This window comes from Drosophila bipectinata, unplaced genomic scaffold (genome assembly GCF_030179905.1).
Source record: "Drosophila bipectinata strain 14024-0381.07 unplaced genomic scaffold, DbipHiC1v2 scaffold_51, whole genome shotgun sequence".
NCBI lineage: Eukaryota > Metazoa > Arthropoda > Insecta > Diptera > Drosophilidae > Drosophila > Drosophila bipectinata.
The window spans coordinates 30001-40000 of record NW_027222976.1 but is presented as its reverse complement, the minus strand read 5'-3'; the positions used below and the strand labels follow the sequence as shown (position 1 = coordinate 40000).

Here is a 10000-nt window from a genome sequence, read left to right as displayed (position 1 = left end):
ATTATATTTATATTGATTATATAAAACTAAGACATTTCGCAACAATTATTTTAGGTATATCAAAAAATTAAACATATTTTATATGTTTAAATATAGACGAATGTATTGAATATAAATTGCGTGTATATTTAATTAATATACATGCGTTGCGTGATGTATTGTTCATATTAAATTATGCGCATACATTGATAAATGCAACACCTAAAATATACATTGTTGTACCTGATATACAGGTTAATGCTTTATATAATATTAAAACAATATAAATTATATTTATATTGATTATATAAAACTAAGACATTTCGCAACAATTATTTTAGGTATAAAAATAACTTTATTGAAGGAATTGATATATGCCAGTTAAATGGTGTATTTTTAATTTCTTTCAATAAAAACATAATTGACGAATTGTATATTTATATATATTTATAAAACTCTAAGCGGTGGATCACTCGGCTCATGGGTCGATGAAGAACGCAGCAAACTGTGCGTCATCGTGTGAACTGCAGGACACATGAACATCGACATTTTGAACGCATATCGCAGTCCATGCTGTTATGTACTTTAATTAATTTTATAGTGCTGCTTGGACTACATATGGTTGAGGGTTGTAAGACTATGCTAATAAAGTTGCTTATTATTATATATTTTTATAATGATATGCATATGGTATATTATTGGATATATTTATATATTCATAATATTAAATATAAAAGCAATTATCTCAAATATTTATAAAAGAAAAAATGAAGATATACAATTCTTTCTTTTTTCAATTCAAATAATACTGAGAAATGTCTAGCATAAAAAAAATTAAATTTTTTTTAACTAGAATTGTCTCTTATTTAAAGATGCGAAAATTGAAAATATATCAAATATATTGTTCTTCATAGAGATATATTGTTTATATATATATACATTGCTTTATACAACCTCAACTCATATGGGACTACCCCCTGAATTTAAGCATATTAATTAGGGGAGGAAAAGAAACTAACAAGGATTTTCTTAGTAGCGGCGAGCGAAAAGAAATCAGTTCAGCACTAAGTCACTTTGTCTATATGGCAAATGTGAGATGCAGTGTATGGAGCGTCAATATTCTAGTATGAGAAATTAACGATTTAAGTCCTTCTTAAATGAGGCCATTTACCCATAGAGGGTGCCAGGCCCGTATAACGTTAATGATTACTAGATGATGTTTCCAAAGAGTCGTGTTGCTTGATAGTGCAGCACTAAGTGGGTGGTAAACTCCATCTAAAACTAAATATAACCATGAGACCGATAGTAAACAAGTACCGTGAGGGAAAGTTGAAAAGAACTCTGAATAGAGAGTTAAATAGTACGTGAAACTGCTTAGAGGTTAAGCCCGATGAACCTGAATATCCATTATGGAAAATTCATCATTAAAGTTATAATATTTAAATAATATTATAGAAATAGTGTGCATTTTTTCCATATAAGGACATTGTAATCTATTAACATATATAATTTATCATAAAATATGACTTATAGTTTATTCAAATTATTATGCTTGCATTTTAACATAGGATAAATGTCATTAATTTGATAAAGTGTTGATAGATTAATAAGAATACAGTGCGTTAATTTTTCGGAATTATATAATGGCATAATTATCATTGATTTTTGTGTTTATTATATGCACTTGTATGATTAACAATGCGAAAGATTCAGGATACCTTCGGGACCCGTCTTGAAACACGGACCAAGGAGTCTAACATATGTGCAAGTTATTGGGATATAAACCTAATAGCGTAATTAACTTGACTATTAATGGGATTAGTTTTTTAACTATTTTATAGTTAATTAACACAATCCCGGGGCGTTCTATATAGTTATGTATAATAATATTTATATTATTTATGCCTCTAACTGGAACGTACCTTGAGCAGATATGCTGTGACCCGAAAGATGGTGAACTATACTTGATCAGGTTGAAGTCAGGGGAAACCCTGATGGAAGACCGAAACAGTTCTGACGTGCAAATCGATTGTCAGAATTGAGTATAGGGGCGAAAGACCAATCGAACCATCTAGTAGCTGGTTCCTTCCGAAGTTTCCCTCAGGATAGCTGGTGCATTTTAATGTTATATAAAATAATCTTATCTGGTAAAGCGAATGATTAGAGGCCTTAGGGTCGAAACGATCTTAACCTATTCTCAAACTTTAAATGGGTAAGAACCTTAACTTTCTTGATATGAAGTTTAAGGTTATGATATAATGTGCCCAGTGGGCCACTTTTGGTAAGCAGAACTGGCGCTGTGGGATGAACCAAACGTAATGTTACGGTGCCCAAATTAACAACTCATGCAGAAACCATGAAAGGCGTTGGTTGCTTAAAACAGCAGGACGGTGATCATGGAAGTCGAAATCCGCTAAGGAGTGTGTAACAACTCACCTGCCGAAGCAACTAGCCCTTAAAATGGATGGCGCTTAAGTTGTATACCTATACATTACCGCTAAAGTAGATGATTTATATTACTTGTAATATAAATTTTGAAACTTTAGTGAGTAGGAAGGTACAATGGTATGCGTAGAAGTGTTTGGCGTAAGCCTGCATGGAGCTGCTATTGGTACAGATCTTGGTGGTAGTAGCAAATAATCGAATGAGACCTTGGAGGACTGAAGTGGAGAAGGGTTTCGTGTGAACAGTGGTTGATCACGAGTTAGTCGGTCCTAAGTTCAAGGCGAAAGCCGAAAATTTTCAAGTAAAAATAAATATTACAATTATTGTGAAAATTATATACTTGAATAATTTTGAACGAAAGGGAATACGGTTCCAATTCCGTAACCTGTTGAGTATCCGTTTGTTATTAAATATGGGCCTCGTGCTCATCCTGGCAACAGGAACGACCATAAAGAAGCCGTCGAGAGATATCGGAAGAGTTTTCTTTTCTGTTTTATAGTCGTACTACCATGGAAGTCTTTCGCAGAGAGATATGGTAGATGGGCTAGAAGAGCATGACATATACTGTTGTGTCGATATTTTCTCCTCGGACCTTGAAAATTTATGGTGGGGATACGCAAACTTCTCAACAGGCCGTACCAATATCCGCAGCTGGTCTCCAAGGTGAAGAGTCTCTAGTCGATAGAATAATGTAGGTAAGGGAAGTCGGCAAATTAGATCCGTAACTTCGGGATAAGGATTGGCTCTGAAGATTGAGATAGTCGGGCTTGATTGGGAAACAATAATATGGTTTATGTGCTCGTTCTGGGTAAATAGAGTTATAATCATTTATGGTTGTAACTTGTTCCCCGGATAGTTTAGTTACGTATCCAATTGTGGAACTTTCTTGCTAAAATTTTTAAGAATACTAGTTGGGTCAAACCAATTAGTTCTTATTAATTATAACGATTATCAATTAACAATCAATTCAGAACTGGCACGGACTTGGGGAATCCGACTGTCTAATTAAAACAAAGCATTGTGATGGCCCTAGCGGGTGTTGACACAATGTGATTTCTGCCCAGTGCTCTGAATGTCAAAGTGAAGAAATTCAAGTAAGCGCGGGTCAACGGCGGGAGTAACTATGACTCTCTTAAGGTAGCCAAATGCCTCGTCATCTAATTAGTGACGCGCATGAATGGATTAACGAGATTCCTTCTGTCCCTATCTACTATCTAGCGAAACCACAGCCAAGGGAACGGGCTTGGAATAATTAGCGGGGAAAGAAGACCCTTTTGAGCTTGACTCTAATCTGGCAGTGTAAGGAGACATAAGAGGTGTAGAATAAGTGGGAGATATTAGACTTCGGTTTGGTATCGACAATGAAATACCACTACTCTTATTGTTTCCTTACTTACTTGATTAAATGGAACGTGTATCATTTCCTAGCCATTATACGGATATATTTATTATATCTTATGGTATTGGGTTTTGATGCAAGCTTCTTGATCAAAGTATCACGAGTTTGTTATATAATCGCAAACAAATTCTTTAATGAGAGATGCATTCATGTATTATCGATTTGAAAATTTGGTATAACTCCAATTACTCAGGTATGATCCAATTCAAGGACATTGCCAGGTAGGGAGTTTGACTGGGGCGGTACATCTCTCAAATAATAACGGAGGTGTCCCAAGGCCAGCTCAGTGCGGACAGAAACCACACATAGAGCAAAAGGGCAAATGCTGACTTGATCTCGGTGTTCAGTACACACAGGGACAGCAAAAGCTCGGCCTATCGATCCTTTTGGTTTAAAGAGTTTTTAACAAGAGGTGTCAGAAAAGTTACCATAGGGATAACTGGCTTGTGGCGGCCAAGCGTTCATAGCGACGTCGCTTTTTGATCCTTCGATGTCGGCTCTTCCTATCATTGTGAAGCAAAATTCACCAAGCGTTGGATTGTTCACCCATGCAAGGGAACGTGAGCTGGGTTTAGACCGTCGTGAGACAGGTTAGTTTTACCCTACTAATGACAAAACGTTGTTGCGACAGCATTCCTGCGTAGTACGAGAGGAACCGCAGGTACGGACCAATGGCACAATACTTGTTCGAGCGAACAGTGGTATGACGCTACGTCCGTTGGATTATGCCTGAACGCCTCTAAGGTCGTATCCGTGCTGGACTGCAATGATAAATAAGGGGCAATTTGCATTGTATGGCTTCTAAACCATTTAAAGTTTATTATTTATATTTTAAACGACAATGGATGTGATGCCAATGTAATTTGTAACATAGTAAATTGGGAGGATCTTTGATCACCTGATGCCATGCTAGTTACATATGAAAACATTATTTAATACAATGACAAAGCCTAGAATCAATTGTAAACGACTTTTGTAACGGGCAAGGTGTTGTAAGTGGTTGAGCAGCTGCCATACTGCGATCCACTGAAGCTTATCCTTTGCTTGATGATTCGAAATATAAAAAAAATGTAAATATGCATGTGTAAATATGTATATTTAGTATAAAAAATCTTTATATGCTATATCTAAGAAAGCATATAAGGATTTATCACGGGTTGTCCACGTTTCCCTACTAATTGTGGCCTACTAACTGTTTCGTCATCTTATTAGTGACGTGAAAAATGAAAATAATATTTTTCATTTATATTGTTATAAGTCTTAAACCTTATAACGGCGGAAGATGAATTACTTTCGTTTAGGTAGCCAAATGCCTCGTCATCTTATTAGTGACGTGAAAAATGAAAATAATATTTTTCATTTATATTGTTATAAGTCTTAAACCTTATAACGGCGGAAGATGAATTACTTTCGTTTAGGTAGCCAAATGCCTCGTCATCTTATTAGTGACGTGAAAAATGAAAATAATATTTTTCATTTATATTGTTATAAGTCTTAAACCTTAAGACGGCGGGAGTTGAATTACTTTCGCATAGGTAGCCAAATGCCTCGTCATCTTATTAGTGACGCGCATGATTCAATTCAAGAGATTCCTTCTGTCCCTATTTAAAACCTCACGGATATTAAAAATATTAAACATATATTGTTATAAGTCTTAAACCTTAAGACGGCGGGAGTTGAATTACTTTCGCATAGGTAGCCAAATGCCTCGTCATCTTATTAGTGACGCGCATGATTCAATTCAAGAGATTCCTTCTGTCCCTATTTAAAAACTCACGAATATTAAAAATATTAAAAATATTTTCATATGGATATGCAATCGTATGGATATCCAAATATGTGTGGGAAAGTCGTACTTCCTATACGATAAATGACCGGATTGACGAAACCGTGTTCAAAAAGGTATATAGGGTAGGTGGTGTTCGGCCTACCAATATAATATTAAAATAATATTATATTAAACAGAAGATCGCCAGTATTAATATATAAGCATATGGTTATGAATACATATGCATATAACATATATGAAAATATATGAATATATAAAAAAAAATATATATGAATATGAAAATATTTATATGTATATGGAATATATGGTAGGTGATGATGTTAGCCTACCATATAATATATAATATAATAATTTAATTATATTATATTAAATATGGAAATATTAAAAATATATTAAAAATATTAAAAATATTTTCATATGGATATGCAATCGTATGGATATCCAAATATGTGTGGGAAAGTCATACTTCCCATACAATAAATGACCGGATTGACGAAACCGTGTTCAAAAAGGTATATAGGGTAGGTGGTGTTCAGCCTGCCAATATAATATTAAAATAATATTATATTAAACAGAAGACCGCCAGTATTAATATATGAGCATATGGTTATGAATACATATGCATATAACATATATGAAAATATATGAATATAAAAAAATATATATGGATATGAAAATATTTATATGTATATGAAATATATGGTAGGTGATGGTGATAGCCTACCATATAATATATAATATAATAATTTAATTATATTATATTAAATATGGAAATATTAAAAATATATTAAAAATATTAAAAATATTTTCATATGGATATGCAATCGTATGGATATCCAAATATGTGTGGGAAAGTCATACTTCCCATACAATAAATGACCGGATTGACGAAACCGTGTTCAAAAAGGTATATAGGGTAGGTGGTGTTCGGCCTACCAATATAATATTAAAATAATATTATATTAAACAGAAGACCGCCAGTATTAATATATGAGCATATGGTTATGAATACATATGCATATAACATATATGAAAATATATGAATATAAAAAAATATATATGGATATGAAAATATTTATATGTATATGAAATATATGGTAGGTGATGGTGATAGCCTACCATATAATATATAATATAATAATTTAATTATATTATATTAAATATGGAAATATTAAAAATATATTAAAAATATTAAAAATATTTTCATATGGATATGCAATCGTATGGATATCCAAATATGTGTGGGAAAGTCATACTTCCCATACAATAAATGACCGGATTGACGAAACCGTGTTCAAAAAGGTATATAGGGTAGGTGGTGTTCAGCCTGCCAATATAATATTAAAATAATATTATATTAAACAGAAGACCGCCAGTATTAATATATAAGCATATGGTTATGAATACATATGCATATAACATATATGAAAATATATGAATATAAAAAAATATATATGGATATGAAAATATTTATATGTATATGAAATATATGGTAGGTGATGGTGATAGCCTACCATATAATATATAATATAATAATTTAATTATATTATATTAAATATGGAAATATTAAAAATATATTAAAAATATTAAAAATATTTTCATATGGATATGCAATCGTATGGATATCCAAATATGTGTGGGAAAGTCATACTTCCCATACAATAAATGACCGGATTGACGAAACCGTGTTCAAAAAGGTATATAGGGTAGGTGGTGTTCGGCCTACCAATATAATATTAAAATAATATTATATTAAACAGAAGACCGCCAGTATTAATATATGAGCATATGGTTATGAATACATATGCATATAACATATATGAAAATATATGAATATAAAAAAATATATATGGATATGAAAATAATTATATGTATATGAAATATATGGTAGGTGATGAGGATAGCCTACCATATAATATATAATATAATAATTTAATTATATTATATTAAATATGGAAATATTAAAAATATATTAAAAATATTAAAAATATTTTCATATGGATATGCAATCGTATGGATATCCAAATATGTGTGGGAAAGTCATACTTCCCATACAATAAATGACCGGATTGACGAAACCGTGTTCAAAAAGGTATATAGGGTAGGTGGTGTTCAGCCTGCCAATATAATATTAAAATAATATTATATTAAACAGAAGACCGCCAGTATTAATATATAAGCATATGGTTATGAATACATATGCATATAACATATATGAAAATATATGAATATAAAAAAATATATATGGATATGAAAATATTTATATGTATATGAAATATATGGTAGGTGATGGTGATAGCCTACCATATAATATATAATATAATAATTTAATTATATTATATTAAATATGGAAATATTAAAAATATATTAAAAATATTAAAAATATTTTCATATGGATATGCAATCGTATGGATATCCAAATATGTGTGGGAAAGTCATACTTCCCATACAATAAATGACCGGATTGACGAAACCGTGTTCAAAAAGGTATATAGGGTAGGTGGTGTTCAGCCTGCCAATATAATATTAAAATAATATTATATTAAACAGAAGACCGCCAGTATTAATATATAAGCATATGGTTATGAATACATATGCATATAACATATATGAAAATATATGAATATAAAAAAATATATATGGATATGAAAATATTTATATGTATATGAAATATATGGTAGGTGATGGTGATAGCCTACCATATAATATATAATATAATAATTTAATTATATTATATTAAATATGGAAATATTAAAAATATATTAAAAATATTAAAAATATTTTCATATGGATATGCAATCGTATGGATATCCAAATATGTGTGGGAAAGTCATACTTCCCATACAATAAATGACCGGATTGACGAAACCGTGTTCAAAAAGGTATATAGGGTAGGTGGTGTTCGGCCTACCAATATAATATTAAAATAATATTATATTAAACAGAAGACCGCCAGTATTAATATATGAGCATATGGTTATGAATACATATGCATATAACATATATGAAAATATATGAATATAAAAAAATATATATGGATATGAAAATATTTATATGTATATGAAATATATGGTAGGTGATGGTGATAGCCTACCATATAATATATAATATAATAATTTAATTATATTATATTAAATATGGAAATATTAAAAATATATTAAAAATATTAAAAATATTTTCATATGGATATGCAATCGTATGGATATCCAAATATGTGTGGGAAAGTCATACTTCCCATACAATAAATGACCGGATTGACGAAACCGTGTTCAAAAAGGTATATAGGGTAGGTGGTGTTCGGCCTACCAATATAATATTAAAATAATATTATATTAAACAGAAGACCGCCAGTATTAATATATAAGCATATGGTTATGAATACATATGCATATAACATATATGAAAATATATGAATATAAAAAAATATATATGGATATGAAAATATTTATATGTATATGAAATATATGGTAGGTGATGGTGATAGCCTACCATATAATATATAATATAATAATTTAATTATATTATATTAAATATGGAAATATTAAAAATATATTAAAAATATTAAAAATATTTTCATATGGATATGCAATCGTATGGATATCCAAATATGTGTGGGAAAGTCATACTTCCCATACAATAAATGACCGGATTGACGAAACCGTGTTCAAAAAGGTATATAGGGTAGGTGGTGTTCAGCCTGCCAATATAATATTAAAATAATATTATATTAAACAGAAGACCGCCAGTATTAATATATGAGCATATGGTTATGAATACATATGCATATAACATATATGAAAATATATGAATATAAAAAAATATATATGGATATGAAAATATTTATATGTATATGAAATATATGGTAGGTGATGGGGATAGCCTACCATATAATATATAATATAATAATATTTATTATATTATAATAAATATGGAAATATTAAATTATTTTCATATGGATATGGATATGGATATGGATATGGATATACATATTCATATGGATATACTAAAATATACTGAAATATACCGATGAGTATATTTAGGTGAGGGTAAAAAGGCAAATAAATACCCAGCTTGACGAAAGTGTGTTCAAAAAGGTATATAGGGTAGGTGGTGTCGTCCTACCAATATAGTATATTATTTATATTATATGAATATACTAAAATACCGATGAGTATTTTTAGGTGAGGGAAAGAAGGCAAATAAATACCCAGCTTGACGAAAGTGTGGTCAAAAAGGTATATATGGTAGGTGGTGTAAGCCTATCTATATAATATAACATACTATATTATATATTATATATACACTATATTGTATACTTAGATAATATCGTTGAAGCGTCTACGTCTTATTATAAATTATAATTTGACAAGTTTCCAATTATTATCGTT

General features: G+C 30.5%; 2 non-coding genes across 2 annotated transcripts; both read left to right on the top strand.

Annotated features, from left to right (window-relative positions):
- Positions 1–432: 432 nt before the first annotated feature.
- Positions 433–611, top strand: LOC138927678 (5.8S ribosomal RNA). Its single transcript, XR_011444122.1, has one exon. It is a non-coding gene; the product is annotated as a 5.8S ribosomal RNA (ribosomal RNA).
- A 318-nt stretch (positions 612–929) lies between these two features.
- LOC138927675 (large subunit ribosomal RNA) lies at positions 930–4879 on the top strand. Its single transcript, XR_011444120.1, has one exon. It is a non-coding gene; the product is annotated as a large subunit ribosomal RNA (ribosomal RNA).
- The last annotated feature ends 5121 nt before the right edge of the window (positions 4880–10000 follow it).